The following is an 18791-nucleotide window of genomic DNA, read 5'->3' on the forward strand; positions in this document are numbered from 1 at the left end:
ACTTGTAGTCGAAATCAGACCGGGTCAATAAGCGTCGGATTATAATTGATCATGTACTGACAACTTGTAGTTGAAAGCCAAACCGGGTCAATAAACGCCGGTTTATCATAAAATATTATAAACCTCATCAAAGGAGGAAAAAACTTGGCAAATAAAAGCATAAAAAGAACATGCAAGGCTTTTCATGGGCTGCCAGGCCCAAAATCGAGGCTTTTCATGGGTTGCCAGGCCACTGAGTTAAACCATTTTACAAAGCCTTTTAAGATGGACCTCACATTAACCAATCGTCGTTTTAACTTTGACAAGTTCAGGGTCTATGAGATTGACTTGTCAAATGTTCGGCGGGTCATACCAGGATTACCTGGACGGAGTGGCTTACTTAAAGAGGCAGGATAACTCGGGGTTTTAGGTGAATACACCTGGCTTCCAAGCCTGGCTTGATAGCCTATTACAAGGGTGTAGACTCTTTGTTCTTTGCAAAGCAAAGAGCCCCCAAGCAATATTTTGAGCTGTGCTCAGTGGGTGCCTATGTTTGAGTTGTGCTTTTGCAACACTCTCTTTGGCCCCTAAATGATTTCCTTTTGGCCTTAAGTCGATCAAGAGGTGTAGCTACGGTTCGAATACGACCAAGCCCCCACGTGATTCTTCATATATGGCTTTATAAGCCGGATCAATGAGCAAACAGGACTCCGCTTTATAACAGAAGCCCCCATGTAACCACACATGATGCAAGAAAACAACAGAGACCCCGCTTTAGCCGAGGCTCCGGTTTATTATATTGATCATAATATATACATTGTCATAACTATGTACATAAGAAGAGCCTGTGGCTCAAGTATAGTAAGGCCGAAGATGAGCGATATTCCACGGCCGGTTGGTCTCCTCCTCCGATTTACGTGAGTCTTTGTGCTCTCGAACATCGATAAGGTAGTATGACCCGTTATGCAGATTCTTGCTGACCACAAAGGGCCCTTCCCAAGGCAGGGATAAATTGTGCATATCAGTCTGATCCTGGATGAGTCAGAGCACTAAATCGCCTTCTTGAAAAGTTCTGGTTCTAACCCGGCAGCTGTGATAACGATGCAGATCTTGCTGGTAAATCGCCGAACGAGCTGCTTCAATGTCACGCTCCTCATCTAACAGGTCAAGTGCTTCCTGTCGTGCCTTCTCATTGTCAGCTTCGACATAAGCCGCCACACGAGGCGAGTCATGACGGATGTCACTAGGGAGAACCGCCTCTGCCCCGTAAACCATGAAAAAGGGCGTGTATCCCATGGATCTGTTGGGCGTGGTATTGATGCTTCATAACACAGAAGGTAACTCCTCCACCTAACAACGGCGTCCGTTGTAAAGGAACCATGAGTCGGGGCTTGATGCCTTTCAGGATCTCTTGATTGGCTCTCTCCGCCTGACCATTAGACTGGGGGTGAGCCACTGATGATACGTCAAGCCGGATGTGCTCACGTTGACAGAACTCTTTCATAGCACCTTTGGACAGATTAGTGCCATTATCAGTTATAATGCTGTGTGGAAAGCCAAACCGGAAAATCACCTTCTTGATGAATTGAACCGCCGTAGCTGCATCACACTTACTGACTGGCTCTGCCTCCACGCATTTAGTGAACTTATCAACTGCCACCAGAAGGTGGGTCTTCTTATCCTTAGATCTCCTAAAGGGCCCAACCATATCCAGCCCCCAAGTCGCAAACGGCCAAGTGATTGGAATCATCCTCAACTCTTGAGCCGGTACATGAGCGCGCCGTGAGAATTTTTGACACCCATCACACCTTTTGACCAAGTCCTCAACATCGGCATGAGCCGTCAGCCAATAGAAACCATGACGAAAAGCCTTGGCTACCAGAGACTTTGAACCGGCGTGGTGACCACAATCTCCTTCGTGGATGTCACGCAAAATCTCACGGCCTTCTTCAGGAGACACGCAACGCTGAAACGCCCCTGTCACACTGCAATGATGTAACTCTCCATTGACAATAGTCATGGACTTGGACCGCCGGATTATCTCCCTGGCCAAAGTTTCATCCTCCGGTAACTCGCCGCGGTTCATATACGCCAAATATGGGACCGTCCAATCTGGGATGACATGAAGAGCCGCCACCAACTGAGCCTCCGGATCAGGAACAGCCAGATCCTCCTCTGTGGGGAGCTTGACCGACGGATTATGTAGCACATCCAGAAAGACGTTGGGTGGAACCGGTTTACGTTGGGAACCCAAACGACTTAAAGCGTCTGCCGCTTCGTTCTTTCGCTGGTCCACATGGTCAACCTGATAACCTTTGAAATGACCTGCAACAATATCCACCTCTCGATGATATGCTGCCATGAGAGGGTCCTTGGAATCCCAAGTACCATACACTTGTTGAGCCACTAGGTCCGAGTCACTAAAGCACTTAACCCGGCTTAAATTCATCTCTTTAGCCATTCGAAGACCATGGAGCAAAGCCTCATATTCAGCTGCATTGTTAGTGCAAGGGAACATTAAACGGAGAACATAACAAAACTTATCACCTCATGGGGAAGTTAATACGACTCCAGCCCCCGAGCCCCCCAATTGCCTGGACCCATCAAAATGAATGTCCAATAAGTATGATCCGGCTTCTCTTCTGGCGCCTGCAACTCTGTCCAGTCATTGATGAAATCCACCAACGCTTGGGACTTGATTGCCGTCCGATGCATATATTTTAACCCATGAGGTCCAAGCTCAATGGCCCACTTGGCAACCCGGCCAGTTGCTTCCCTGTTCTGGATTATATCCCCCAAAGGAGCAGAACTGACCACAGTGATGGGATGACCCTGGAAATATTGCTTAAGCTTCCGGCTCGACATGAAAACTCCATACACCAGCTTCAGCCAATGTGGGTACCTATACTTGGACTCAATAAGTACCTCACTAATATAATAAACCAACCATTGAACCGGATACTCCTTTCCGGCCTCCTTGCGCTCCACCACAATAGCCACGCTAACAGCCCGGGCATTAGCAGCCACATATAACAACAAGGGCTCTTTATCAACAGGAGCAGCAAGGACATGCGGCTCGGCTAGCTGCCGCTTTAGGTCCTCAAATGCTTCATTGGCGACGTCACTCCAGACGAAGTCATCCGTCTTCTTCAGCATCTGATATAAATGGATGGCCTTCTCCCCAAGGCGACTGATAAACCGGCTTAAGGCTGCAATCCGGCCTGCCAGGCGTTGAACATCATTGATACACTTCGGTTTAGCCAAGGAAGTAATAGCCTTGATTTTCTCCGGATTAGCTTCAATGCCCCTGTTAGACACCAGAAAGCCCAAGAGCTTGCCTGCCGGTACACCAAAGACACACTTGGCCGGATTAAGCATCATCTTATAAACCCGAAGGTTATCAAACGTCTCCTTTAAGTCATCTATCAATGTCTCCTCCTTTCTGGATTTCACCACAATATCATCCACATAGGCATGAACATTGCGGCCGATCTGATTATGAAGACAATTCTGCACACAACGCTGATAAGTCGCCTAGGCACTCTTGAGCCCAAAAGGCATAGATACATAGCAGAAGGCTCCAAAGGGAGTTATGAAAGCTATCTTCTCCTGGTCCTTAACTGTCATTTTGATCTGATGATAACCAGAATATGCATCCAGAAAACTCAAACGCTCACAACCCGCCGTAGCATCAATGATTTGATCAATACGAGGGAGGGCAAAAGGATCCGCTGGACAAGCCTTGTTCAAATATGTGTAGTCCACACACATACGCCAGGTGCCGTTTTCTTAAGTACTAGCACTGGATTAGCCAACCACTCAGGATGAAATACTTCAATGATAAATCCAGCCGCCAAGAGCCTGGCTACCTCCTCACCAATGGCCTTGCGTCTTTCTTCATTAAACCGGCGGAGAAATTGCTTGACCGGTTTAAACTTGGGATCGACATTAAGAGTGTGGTCAGCGAGTTCCCTCAGTACAGCTGGCATGTCAGAAGGTTTCCATGCAAAGATATCCCAGTTCTCACGGATGAATTCGATGAGTGCGCCTTCCTATTTCGGATCTAAGTTAGCACTGATGCTAAATTGCTTGGATGAATCGCCAGGAACGAAATCAACTAGCTTAGTCTCATTAGCCGATTTAAACTTCAAGGCCGGATCATGTTCTGTAGTTGGCTTTTTCAAATAAGTCATATCCACCGGATCAACATTGTCCTTGTAGAACTTCAACTCCTCTGTTGCACAAACCGACTCAGCATAAGCCGCATCACCTTCTTCACATTCCAAAGCAATCTTACGACTTCCATGTACTGTGATGATCCCCTTATGACCCGGCATCTTGAGCTGCAGATAAACATAACAGGGCCTTGCCATGAACTTGGCATAAGCCGGCCGTCCAAACAGGGCATGATATGGGCTCTTGATTTTCACCACTTCAAAAGTCAATGTTTTTGATCTTGAATCATGCTCATCTCCAAAAGCAACCTCCAGAGCTATCTTACCAACTGGATACGCCGATTTACCAGGCACCACACCATGAAAAACGGTGTTTGACGGTTTAAGATTTTTATCTGCCCATGCGACGGAAGGTTTCATAATAAAGGATATTGATACTACTCCCTCCATCCATGAGTACTTTGGTGAACTTATACCCTCCAACCTGAGGCGCCACCACCAATGCCAGATGACCCGGATTATCAACCCGGGGTGGATGATCCTCTTGACTCCACACGATGGGCTGTTCAGACCAGCGCAAGTAACGGGGCACCGCCGGTTCAACGGACTTCACTGCCCTTTTATGAAGTTTCTGATCGTGCTTGCACAAGCTAGTGGTGAAGACATGGTACTACCCACTATTCAACTGCTCCGGGTTGCTCTGGTAACCCGACTGCTGCTGTTGCTGCTGATTCCCCTGATGATTATAACCACCCTGGTTGTCCTGATTGCCTTGATTGCCATGTCCGCTTTGATTACCGTGAAAACCTGAACCGGAACTGCCTCCATCATAACCCGGCCCATGAGATCCGGGGCCTGAACCGCCGGCTGGTCCATGATCATACCGGAAAAAATTTGAATTTTTGAACTCCCGCACAATAAAGCAATCCTTCCAGAGGTGTGTGGCTGGCTTTTCCCGCGACCCGTGCTTTGGGCAAGGCTGGTTTAACAGGTGAGACAAGCGCTCAGGATTGGGACCTGATCCTCCACCACGTAGGGGCGGTTTACCCTTACGACGCCGACCATTATCCTGCGTGTTGGTATTAGCCACAAAATCTAAACTGTTATCCGCTTTACGCTTACCGCTGTTTCCATGACCCGCCGGGTTATGCTGCTGCCCTTTGGTGCTGCCGCTCTTCTTTCCCTTTCATGTCTTGTCATCGTCAGACTCAGGGTCCTTGGTACTATCAGAGTCGGCATACTTCACCAGAGCTGCCATAAGCGTCCCCATGTCATTGCAGTGACGTTTGAGCCGTCCCAACTTTAACTTCAGAGGTGCAAACCGGCAATTGCCTTCCAACGTTAAAACTGTTGTATCAGCGTTGATGTGGTCCGATGAATGCAAAATTTCTGAAACCCGGCGCACCCAATGGGTCGTTGACTCCCCTTCCTCTTGGACACATGCAGCTAAGTCCACAATTGACATGGGCTATTTGCACGTGTCTTTGAAATTCTGAATGAACCGGGCCCTTAACTGGGCCCATGACCCAATGGATTTAGCTGGTAAGTTTTTCAACCAAGTGCGAGCTATCCCCTCCAACATCACGGTGAAGTATTTAGCACATGCCGCATCATCTACATCCAGCATCTCCATCGCCATCTCATAGCTCTCAACCCATGACTCAGGGGATAAATCGGCGGTGTAATTGGGCACTTTACGCGGACCCTTGAAATCCTTGGGTAGCCGTACATTACGCAAAGCCGGGGTGAGACACGACACCCCCAAAGAACTGGAGGTAACTCCTGGCTCCACTGAAGTAGTTGGACGAACCGGAGTAAGCTGACGGGCCGCGTACTGCGCCGCTAACTCGGCTTCCCGACGTGCTCTTCATTGGTCCACCACATTCTGAGCATCAGCTCCGCCGCTTGCCGGGTTATGGCCACGAGGCGGATTACGGTTTCGCGCACTGCTTGACACAGCCGGTTCATCAATGCGCCTGCTGTAACTCCGGCTCGGGCGGGGGGTGGAATGAATCCTCTCGCGACTGTATGAATAAGCCTGCTGCTGAGTCAAGGCCGTCTGAAGGAGCTCCCTAGCCCGTCGCATCTCAACTACTACTGGAGACTCGCCTTCGATCGGGAGAGCTGCCAATCGTGAAGCGGCGGCAACAATGTTATCCAACGGGTTAGAGTAATGACCCGATGGTGTTGGGACGTGCTGCGACAGGCATTGTTCTGACGAGGTGGTTCTATCAGACGTGACTGAACCAGCGCTCCCGTTCCAGGTGCCTCCACCCGGTTTACCACGGGCGGGTTACTGGTCCCTGCTCCTGGCGTGTCAAAGAGATTCCTCGCCTCATAAACCGGAGGTAGATGGGATCGGTACCTTCTCCTCATGACATCATTTGACGCGCTCTGATCTAACATAAGTCGGTAAGCCTGTGCATCCAACTCGGCCCGCTCTGCAGCCATCCTGGTATCCTCAGCTGCCAGGTCTGCCTTGGCTTGAGTTATCTGATCCTTCACCTTCGCGATTTCCGCGTTATGCTCATCCTGATTTGCCGGGTTAACTTCCGCTAGCAGTGTTGCCAAAGCATCAAATAAGTCAGACAAAACTTGAGCCGGCGGTCGCGCAGGGCCTCCTGCCCCGGCTGCTGTCGCCGCTACTGATCCGAAAACCATCGCCGCTGCAGTCGAAGAGTGCTGCGCAGGCTGCGTACCGGCCATGAAGATCGCAACCCGGCTCGGCGGATCAAAGGGGTCCGAAATACTGTCGTCATCGGAACAGCCCCCAATCCGGCCATCTTGCAACTGGTACAATGACTCAGTCTCTCCGGTCGATGACTCGTCATCAGAGTAAACGACGGTCTCTCCACCAGATGCCGATCTAACCTCAGATTCCGCTCCGTGGATGACTCCCACGAAGGCACGCTTCATGGCAGGCTGAAACTGGGCGGGTCTCGCACGCTGAGCCTTTTCGACGATGTCGGCGCAGATGTCCGGCTCAGGGCCCGGTTTGCCGATCTTGCCAATGAAGACCTGGATGCCACCGAAGGGGACCCGGTACCCATACTCAATTGAGCCGGCCTCGGGGCCCCAGCCTGCGTCGTCGATGTAGAGCTTGCTGCGACGACTCTTGGTCATCCAACCCACAACGTATCACTTGAGTCCTTCGATGCTGCCCTCTAAGAACTCGAAACCATCGTGCGATAGCCCCACGGTGGGCGCCAACTATCGTGGTTTCGTCATGGCAGATGTCCTAGTGAAAGGACTTAGTCGTGGAGCCATCGCGACGGGTTAGCTTAAAGGGGTTAAAGCGGGCAAAGGACGCAGGGAGTTTATACTGGTTGGGCCCCTTGCGGTGAAGGTAAAGGCTTAATCCAGTTGTTGTGGAATTGCTAGGGGTTCGATGACCAGGGAGCGAATCCGCTATGCCTGGCTCTCGAGTTGTTGTGTGTTGTCCCTAAACCGCCGCCGGGTCGTCCCTTTATATACACAGGTTGACGCCCGCCGGTTTACAGAATCCCGAGGCCGGTTCGTAAACGTGTCCGGCTCGGTTTCTACCCTTGCTTATCTTACAACACAAGTTACATATTATATGAGGGTTTATGTCTACAGGCCCTAATCCGTCTTTGGGCCCTGGGCCTTCGTAAAGCGCCACACTCCTTGTCTTCATGGGCTTCAAATATAAATAACTCACTATGGGAATAACCCGGCCTCTCCTGGCCGGTTTATACCCAGTAGTAATATCCCCAACAGAAAGCATATCGGAGTGTTTGAAAGGGGTTTTTCAAAGAAAGACCTCGGTGAAGCTGCTTACATATTGAGAATCAAGATCTATAGAGATAGATCAAGACGCTTGATAAGATTTTTCAATGAGTACATACCTTGATAAGATTTTGAAGGAGTTCAAAATGGATCAGTCAAAGAAGGAGCTCTTGCCTGAGTTGTAAGGTATGAAATTGAGTAAGACTCAAAACCCGACCACAGCAGTAGATAGAGAGAGAATGGAAGTCATGCCCGATGCCTCAGCCATAGGTTCTATAAAGTATGCTATGTTCTATACCAGACCTATTGTGTACCTCACCATGAGTTTGACAAGAGAGTACAATAGTGATCCAGGAGTAGATCACTGGACAACAGTCAAAATTATCCTTAGTGGAATAAGGATATGTTTCTCGATTATGGAGGTGATAAAGAGTTCGTCGTAAAGAGTTACGTCGATGCAAGCTTTGATACCGATCTGGATGACTCTGAGTCTCGATCTACATACATATTGAAAGTGGGAGCAAATAGCTAGAGTAGCTCCGTGCAGAGCATTGTAGACATATAAATTTGCAAAATACATACAGATCTGAATGTGGCAGACCCATTGACTAAACCTCTCTCACAAGCAAAACATGATCACACCTTAGTACTCTTCGGGTGTTAATCACATGGCGATGTGAACTAGATTATTGACTCTAGTAAACCCTTTTGGGTATTGGTCACATGGCGATGTGAACTATAGAGTGTTAAATCACATGACGATGTGAACTATTAGTGTTAAATCACATGGCGATGTGAACTAGATTATTGACTCTAGTGCAAGTGGGAGACTGAAGGAAATATGCCCTAGAGGCAATAACAAAGTTATTATTTTATTTCCTTATATCATGATAACTGTTTATTATTCATGCTAGAATTGTCTTAACCGGAAACTTGATAGATGTGTGAATACATAGACAAAACAAAGTGTCCCTAGTATGCCTCTACTAGACTAGCTCGTTAATCAAAGATGGTTAAGTTTCCTGACCATAGACATGTGTTGTCATTTGATGAACGGATCACATCATTAGAGAATGATGTGATGGAAAAGACCCGTCCGTTAGCTTAGCATTATGATCGTTGAGTTTTATTGCTATTGCTTTCTTCATGACTTATACATGTTCCTATGACTATGAGATTATGCAACTCCCGAATATCGGAGGAACACCTTGTGTGCTATCAAACATCACAACATAATTGGGTGATTATAAAGATGCTCTACAGATGTCTCCGAAGGTGTTTGTTGAGTTGGCATAGATCAAGATTAGGATTTGTCACTCCGTGTATCGCAGAGGTATCTCTGGGCCCTCTCGGTAATGCACATCACTATAAGCCTTGCAAGCAATGTGACTATTGAGTTAGTTGCGGCATGATGCATTACGGAACAAGTAAAGAGACTTGCCGGTAACGAGATTGAACTAGGTATGAGGATACCGATGATCAAATCTCAGGCAAGTAACATACCGATGACAAAGGGAACAACGTATGTTGTTATGCGGTTTGACCGATAAAGATCTTCGTAGAATATGTAGGAGCCAATATGAGCATCTAGGTTCCGCTATTGGTTATTGACCGGAGATGTGTCTCGGTCATGTCTGCTTAGTTCTCAAACCCGTAGGGTCCGCACGCTTAACGTTCGATGATGATTTGTATTATGAGTTATGTGATTTGATGACCGAAGTTTGTTCGGAGTCCCGGATGAGATCACAGACATGACGAGGAGTCTCGAAATGGTCGAGAGGTAAAGATCGATATATTGGAAGGCTATATTCGGACATCGGAAAGGTTCCGAGTGATTCGGGTATTTTTCGGAGTACCGGAGAGTTACGGGAATTCACCGGGGGAAGTAGTGGGCCTTAATGGGCCATACGGGAAAGGAGAGAAGGGCCTCAAGGGGTGGCCGCGCTCCCCCCCATGGCAAGTCCGAATTGGACTAGGGAGGGGGCGGTGCCCCCTCTCTTTCCTTCTCCCTCTCGTACTCCTTCCATCGCTCCCCTCTTGGAAAAGGAAGGGGACTCCAACTAGGATTGGAAATCCTAGTTGGAGTCCCCCTATAGGCGCGCCCCTCCTAGGCCGGCCTCCTCCTCCTCCTCCCTCCTTTATATACGTGGCCAAGGGGGCATCCCAAGACACACAAGTTGAACTTTAGCAGTGTGCGGTGCCCCCTGCACAGTTTTGCACCTCGGTCATATTGTCGTAGTGCTTAGGCGAAGCCCTGCGCCGGTAACTTCATCATCACCGTGACCACGCCGTCGTGCTGATGAAACTCTCCCTCGGCCTCAGCTGGATCTAGAGTTCGAGGGACATCACCGAGCTGAACGTGTGCAGATCGCGGAGGTGCCGTGCGTTCGGTACTTGATCGGTTGGATCGCGAAGACGTTCGACTACATCAACCGCGTTACTAAACGCTTCCGCTTTCGGTCTACGAGGGTACGTGGACACACTCTCCCCGCTCGTTGCTATACATCTCCTAGATAGATCTTGCGTGATCGTAAGTAAATTTTTTGAAATACTACGTTCCCCAACAATAGGCCTCCTTTTGTGATACAATATTATAAAGTGTTGGATACTGTAAGGCTAGAGGTTTATCTCCGAGCCAAATATCCTCCCAAAACCGAGTGGCACGCCCATCACCAATAATAAACTCCCCTCTATTGAAGAGAGCAATCTTAGTCCTCATCAGACCCTTCCAAATGGTGAATCATTCGACTGAGTCATTACTTGAAATAAGGTCTTAGAATGTAGATACTTGTTACACAACAAATGTATGCATACTTACTCCTCAGAGGATAATTGATATACCATAATGATAACGCCCACACGTGTGACATGTCTGCACATCGCCCACATGCCTTGATCCACGTTGATTATGTTTTGCACGAATCCTAATGAAATCTGTTAGAATCTGAGTGCCACGTGGGCATCATCGTGTGTGTGGGCGTTGGAGAGTTCGCCCACATGCCCCGCATCACGCGGTTTGCCAGCTGCCTGTGTGGGCGAACTAGTTTCTGCCCACACAGCCACCACCTAGCCCACACGCGTGTGGGCGAACTACTTTTCGCCCACATGACACTCGTATATTGTTGGATGGCAACTGCAGTTGCGCATACCTGGCGACTAGGTAAACACACATGGCAACTATGATTCGTTGCTAGACGGCAACTGCAGTTGTGCGTACGTGGCAATCAGGATAAACACACATGGCAACTGTGATTAACCATACATGACAACTATGATTGGACCACACGTGGCAACTAGGTAAACATACATGGCAACTATTGTTTGACCATATATGGCAAGTAGTTAATCACACACGACAACTATGGTTTAATTACACGCGGCAACCTAAATTAGACATAGCAACTATAGTTAACAAAAATAGAGAGAGTTTGCCATGCTTCTACAACTGCATTTGCCATCCCGGATAACTACATCTGCCATCCCGGATGACAACTAAATCGTCATCCCGCGGGTACCTAACGTTGCTGCACCAGGACGTGTGGGGATATTTGCTTCGTGCCACACGCACGGGGCGAGGATGAGTAGTACTTGTGGGGCGTGTGGCACGAAGTAGCTGCGCCCACACATGTGGGCAATTCTAATGTCCGCCCACACACAACCTGTGTGGGTTGCCTCCTGCTCTCCCCACACACAGTGTGTGGACGGATGTTTAGTATGCCACACGTGTGGGCGTTATCAGGACCCTTGATATAGCCATTTACTAATCAAACACTTGTTTTTAATCTCTAAGTTCTCACTCCATTGGTCATTTGGCCTACACATAATATCCCTGTCAAATAAACAACGATCTATAGAAGTCTAATCTTTTCTGTATTGCAACAAGTATTTTGAAGAAAGAAAGCATGAACATAGGCAGACTTGTAAGCACTGAGTTTACAAGTATCAGCCTACCCTTACAGGACATAACCTTGCCCTTCCAACAGGTAAGCTTCTTCTCAAATCTATCCTCAATACATTTTCATTCTTTGTTCTTTAATTTTCGGTGATGAATTAGAATCCCTAGATAACTAAACAATTGTCTGTAGAATAACATAGCTAATGAAAATGTGTTGTATGCTGCTTAGCTTTGCCCCTAAGGGTTTGACTTCTTCATCCGCTGTTGGCCCCTCTTGTGGATCAGACGGCGGCTAGAAGTCCACGACAGACGGCAAAAGATGATCCATACAAGACAGCACGAACCTAGGAAAAGGGGGTTGCCGTACAAGAAAAGCAAGCTCCAAAAAAATATCATTTAGGGCTTCGTCAAACCACAGCTCGCTCCGCCATTGAAAACTCACCGACCAGAACCCTCTTTACACAATCAAGGGATCACCTGGCCTTAGCCGGCCATGTCGTCCATGGTCTCTCCCCTCCACGGAGTAGTGGACGCCCGCCGGTGGAACGCCGAGCGCCTCCTGGGTCGTCTAGTGATCGTGGTTCACGCCGCCTTCCTTGACGCGGGCTTCATCGTGCCTCGCCGCCACCGCCGGGATTGGGATCTGTCTTCTACCTGCCGGCTTCCGACAGAGGCGGGCGCGACGGCCTCGACCCTCACCCTGGAGTACACCGTGCCGCAGCTGCTGCCCCGGCACGACATGGACGGCGCCGCGCTGAGGGTGTGCACCAACGGGCGGCACGTCATCTTCTACCTGCAGATCTCCTCTGTCCGGATCAGCCCGCACTTGGTGTGCCTGGACGCATACTCCGTCGCGCCGCTCCTGTCGGGCCATCTGAACGGCACAGCGCGCAGGCTGCTGCGGAACCACGCCTCCCCGACGGCCGCGCTCTGGAGGACGGTCAGCGACGGGTTCAGCCGGCGCATCTTCTCGGATCTATGCCTTGTGCACGGCGTGGTGCCGGGACGAGCCCCCACCTTCATGTCCCTCCCGAGCGACATGATGGCGGCGATCCTGGAGAGGCTCGCCGACGGGAAGGACCTGTTGAGGGTGAAGAGCACCTGCACCGAGCTGAGGAGCTTGGTGGCCGAGCCCGACCGGGACCGCCAGCTCTGGATGCCCAGGTACAAGGCGCTACGGTTGAACTGGCTGTGGTGGTGGTGCTGGTCGCTCGGCGGCGACAGCGATTCCCACGACGACCTGCCGGAGACGAGCTGGAAGCAGATGTTTGTGAGGGCCACGCGACGGTGGGAAGATAGGCTTCTCGATCGTCCTACTCCTGTCCTCGTCATACGGCGGTTTTCTATCCTCGATGAGTTGAAATGGTTTTTTCGATCCGCAAGATACTCATTTGAGGAGCTGCCGGTGGATGCCGCCGCCTGCTTTGGAGAGATGATGACTGAGACGGAGGGCGACGGGGGCAAGAGTACCACCGGTCGCCGCCATGGCCATGGTAAGGCGCCGGCCATAGGCGGCCACGAGAAGCAGAGGCAGCAGGGTCGTCGCACCCGCACCGGCGCTATCCACTCCCCGTCTTCTAGGTACCGATGGAAGCACAGGTGACCGGCCGGTCATCTTTTGCACGACGGAATTCCTTGCTCGGTTTGTTCACTTTCGCTGCCGGTTCTTCTAATGTTCAGAAACATGTGCCTTTTAAGGGCACACTGAACTGAACTGTCTGTTCATCGATCACAAGAGTTGACAAAAAAAAGGCATTCTTCTCATTTGCACTTCACTGTGCTACTATATGTACATTTCATATACAAGATGCATGTTGCTCATCCACTTTATGAGAACATTCGCGCAATGTATTTGTGCATAACAGTTACTCCCTCCGTTTCATAATGTAGTTCCTATAGATTTTTACAAAAGTCAAACATTACAAACTTTGACCATGTTTATAGAGAAAAGTAGGTACATCTAGAATACCAAATACACATCATTGGATACATCGTCAGTTATATTTTCAGAATGTAAATGTTTGGTATTGTAGATGTAGACAGTTTTCTCTATACACTTGGTCAAAGTTGGCAAAGTTTGACTTTCACAAAAATCTATAAGCACTACATTGTGGAATGGAGGGAGTACTAGAGTAGATGGAATACTTTTATTTATCCTGTACTCATCTTCCCTAAGATCCTATGGCCATTTTATGGACAACAATAAATATGGACTACTCATCTTTCCTAACATCCTTCACCAAGTATAGTATGTTCATACACGACTTTATTTAGACCTCTTCCAATACAAAGATGCTTAGAGGAGGTGCTAACTGCATTAAATACCTTAGCAACTCAATTCCCCAATGTATAGGTGCTTAACTTGTTGTTGCTAAGCACACTTTATTTAATGACTTAGCACCTAAAGTCTTTCATGCATTGGTCAAATTGCTTCATTTAAGTGATTTGCCTAGGTTCTCGTGCTTGGCATTGGTTCTTCCTGGGGTCACTGAAGTGCTCTCTCCCCTCCTTAAATGTTGTGTCATGTCATTTTTTCGCTTACGTGGCATGCTTAGCACCTGTCCATGATGAAGCACTGGGAAGGGCCTTAAGTTCCCTGTAGTGTGAAAAGGCAATGGAGGGCGATCGCCCACCTGAACTTAATTGCTTAATTATCATGCACAATCAATCCCTTTTAGCATATTTTATATCTTTATTTTCCATCTTATTGCATCGTTTCTTCATAGATGTGTTGACTTTCAGCTATGTTGACCTATGACAAATTCAGAAAATTGTTATAAAACTACAAAACTGCTCCGTTAACGAAATGAAGTTAGGCCAATAATCCTAAACCTACTGACAAGGTGGTTAAGGACAGGGTTATGGCTAATCCTTCACCAATCCCACTAACCTTTCCTCTTGAATTTCGCTATGGGTCTGTCACTAACCCATCGAGATGACGCCACATCGGCTCGTAAATCTCCCTTGTAACTAAAATGTTTGTACATGTAGCATTACTCTTTCTGCAGTATCCATGATTGATGTGAATAGTACTAGACACTTTTCTTTGATTGTGTGGGTGCGTTTGAATTTGTTCACTTTTACGGGTTGTTCTGCATTGACATTTGGGGCCCACATGTCAACACTTTATTTAAAAGTGCTACCAAAGTTAAAAAAAAACATCGCACTATTTTGATCCCACAACATCACATTTAGAGACATTACAACCCCACAACTTTCCAGGCATCTCAGGCCATTTACGTTTCTCACCGTTGGATCATCACCTGAGGTCGTCCCTAGCTGTTTGATCAACTTCCATTCCCACGTGGGCTACTTACTTCCGCCACCCATCGATTCACGTAGAGACCAGATGTTGATGTGTCAAAATCAGTCAACTTATGTGTATTTGAGCCTCACGGTGTTTTCTTCGTTCTATAAAAATATCATGGCTTTTTCTCAAAAAAATAAAAATTCACGGCAAAATAACCTTCCTCATCTAGCGTTCGCAAGTCAGATCCTATTGGCATTTCCTATTTGGCGCTGCAGGTGCCGGTTAGAGTTGTTTCCGCAAACCGGCGCCTGCAGTGACGCTAGTTGGGCTCGGCCCATCTATTATTCCCCCACCCGCCTCCCCAATTTTGAAAAACAATAAAAAAGGAGAAACGTGGCATGCTTAGCACCTGTCCATGATGAAGCACTGGGAAGGGCCTTAATTTCCCTGTAGTGTGAAAAGACAACTGAGGGCGATCGCCCACCTGAACTTAATTGCTTAATTATCATGCACAATCAATCCCTTTTAACATATTTTATATCTTTATTTTCCATCTTATTGCACCGTTTCTTCATAGATGTGTTGACTTTCAGCTATGTTGACCTATGACAAATTCAGAAAATTGTTATAAAACTACAAACTGCTCCGTCAACGAAATGAAGTTAGGCCAATAATCCTAAACCTACTGACAAAGTGGTTAAGGACAGGGTTATGGCTAATCCTTCACCAATCCCACTAACCTTTCCTATTGAATTTCGCTATGGGTCTATCACTAACCCATTGAGATGACGCCACATCGGCCCGTAAATCTCCCCTGTAACTAAAATGTTTGTACATGTAGCCTTACTCTTTCTGCAGTATCCATGATTGATGTGAATAGTACTAGACACTTTTCTTTGATTGTGTGGGTGCGTTTGAATTTGTTCACTTTTACGGGTTGTTCTGCATTGACGTTTGGGGCCCACATGTCAACACTTTATTTAAAAGTGCTACCAACGTTAAAAAAACATCGCACTATTTTGATCCCACAACATCACATTTAGAGACATTACAACCCCACAACTTTCCAGGCATCTCAGGCCATTTACGTTTCTCACCGTTGGATCATCACCTGAGGTCGTCCCTAGCTGTTTGATCAACTTCCATTCCCACGTGGGCTACTTACTTCCGCCACCCATCGATTCACGTAGAGACCAGATGTTGATGTATCAAAATCAGTCAACTTATGTGTATTTGGGCCTCACGGTGTTTTCTTCGTTCTATAAAAATATCACGGCTTTTTCTCAAAAAAATAAAAATTCACGGTAAAATAACCTTCCTCATCTAGCATTCGCAAGTCAGATCCTATTGGCATTTCCTATTTGGCGCTGCAGGCGCCGGTTAGAGTTGTTTCCGCAAACCGGCGCCTGCAGCGACGCTAGTTGGGCTCGGCCCATCTACCATTCCCCCACCCGCCTCCCCTGTTTTGAAAAACAATAAAAAAGGAGAAATGTGAACCCAGGAATCGAACCACCGATCCCTCAGTTGACAGCTAACTCTAGTAATAACCACCAAGGCCACGACCTCACCCGTGAATACAAACATCCTTTCCTTCTCTTTATATACATACAGGAAATGCCCTCCATGTTCTCTGTGTTTTTTCCCCTTTCTTTTTTGTTTCCTGGTTTTTTTTCTTTTTTATTAAATACGTGATATGTTTAAAATAGACGATTTTTTTTTTCTAATTCATGAACTTTTTTAAAAATTGATGAACTTTTTTCAATTTCAATGAACTTTTTAAAACTTGATTAACTTTTTTTGAAATGAATGAACTTTTAACATTTTGATGAACTTATTTTAAAATCCGATGAACTTTTTTCAAAATTTTGGATTTATTTGAAAATTCATGAACTTTTTTTCAAATTGAATGAACGTTTTTGAAATTTGGTGCACTTTTATTAAAAAAAGGATGAACATTTTTGAAATAAATGAACTTTTTAAATTTGTATGAACTTTTTCCAAATTCGATGAACCCTTTTTCAAATTGATGAACTTTTTAATTTTATAGATGAACTTATTTTGAAAATCAATGAATTTTTTTTGAAAATTGATGAACTACTTTTGAATTCGTGAACTTTTTTTGAATACATGAACTTTTTCCATTTGATGAACTTTTTCCTTTTGAAAACAAATTCTTAAATTTTCTGAATGTTCGCGAACATTTTTTGAAATAACTCCCGAACTTCGCTACCGCGCGGGTACAGATTGCTCTGAAGTATTTTCACGCTTCTCATGGTCAGTAGTTGCAGGTTGGTCAAGCGGTTTACCTAACGTGTAAAAGAATGCAACTGTACGAGTTCGAATCCTCATATCAGCAGTTTTTAGGGTTTTCTTTTCGCTGGCACTGCTCGTAGTGGGTCGGCCCAATAGCGTTGGCTCGCAGGCGCCAGGGAGCTTCCGTGCCGCCTGTAGCGCCGAGTAGGAGGTCCCGATACTATTTGGCGCGTAGGTCGCGCGTGAGCAACCTAGCGCGCACCCCTCCAGCGCTCGATCCAGTGTTTGGGCCGGTCCATTTAGTGTTTATTCCCCACCGGTTTTGGGTTTGGTGAACCAGTTTATTTGTTTTCCTTTGTTTTTTCTTCCAGATTTTCTTTATTTTCCTTTTATTTTCTCTTTTATGTTTCTTTTTATTTTTTATTATTTATTTCTGTTTCTTTTCTATTTAATTTTTTCGAACATCTCTAAAATTTATGAACATTTTTAAATGTATTATCATTACTTTGAAATAATGAACAATTTGCATTTTTTGCAATTTTTTGAATTTTTTATAAAATCATGAACATTTGTCAAATTCATAAAAAAATTATAATTCATGTATAAATTTTAAAATTTTCAATAGTTTCTGAAACTCGTGAACATTTTTGGAATACACAAACATTTTTTTGAAATGCATCATCATTTTCCGATTTCATGAACATTTTCTGAATCAGCAAACACTTTTTTAACAGATAAGATTTTTCGTTTCTGTGAACCTTTTAGAAAATCATGAACATTATTTTAATGCGCAAAATTTTGTACAAATTCATGAACATTTATTGGAATACGCAAAAAAAATTCAAAATCGTGAATATTTTTTGAATATCCGAAACTTTTCTCAAAATCATGAACATTTTTTTAGTGTGCAAGCCTAACATGATTTCTCGAACTTTTTTTTTCAAAATCATGAACATTTTTTTGAATTCATGGTTATTTTATGATTTCTTGTTCAAAATTCGCAATTATTGAGAAATTTGGATCTTTTTTGGATGTCATGATTTTTTTTAGAAAAGGTAAAAAACGAAATAAAAAGACAGGGGGTGTCCTGCCCCGTGCATGGGCCGGCTCAACGGGGCGCGAGGGGGCTGGGGGTGGCGCGCTTCCGCGACTTCCGGCGCCCAGGTCGCCAAATAGGAGCTTCCCGTGCACTAGCTCACTAGCCGCCCCCCCACCATGGGCCATGGTAAGTTAAGCGGGGGTGGCAACCATGGTGATCCTACACCTGGTACGACCGAGGTGGCCGACCAGGTACATCTGCTGGCAGCGCCATGAAGAGGTAGCACGGGCATTGAATCGTCTGCTGATGATTCGAGTACCTTCACCAGTGATTCCGGAACTAAATCGCAGTTCCCACAGGTCATGAATGATAATATATATGAGGCGGTCACAGTCGCACGATAATCGCAGGTTAGTTATGTTGTCGATTTATGCCATCCCCATACTGTACGCA

The sequence above is a fragment of the Triticum aestivum genome, chromosome 6D (genome assembly GCF_018294505.1).
Source record: "Triticum aestivum cultivar Chinese Spring chromosome 6D, IWGSC CS RefSeq v2.1, whole genome shotgun sequence".
Lineage (NCBI taxonomy): Eukaryota > Viridiplantae > Streptophyta > Magnoliopsida > Poales > Poaceae > Triticum > Triticum aestivum.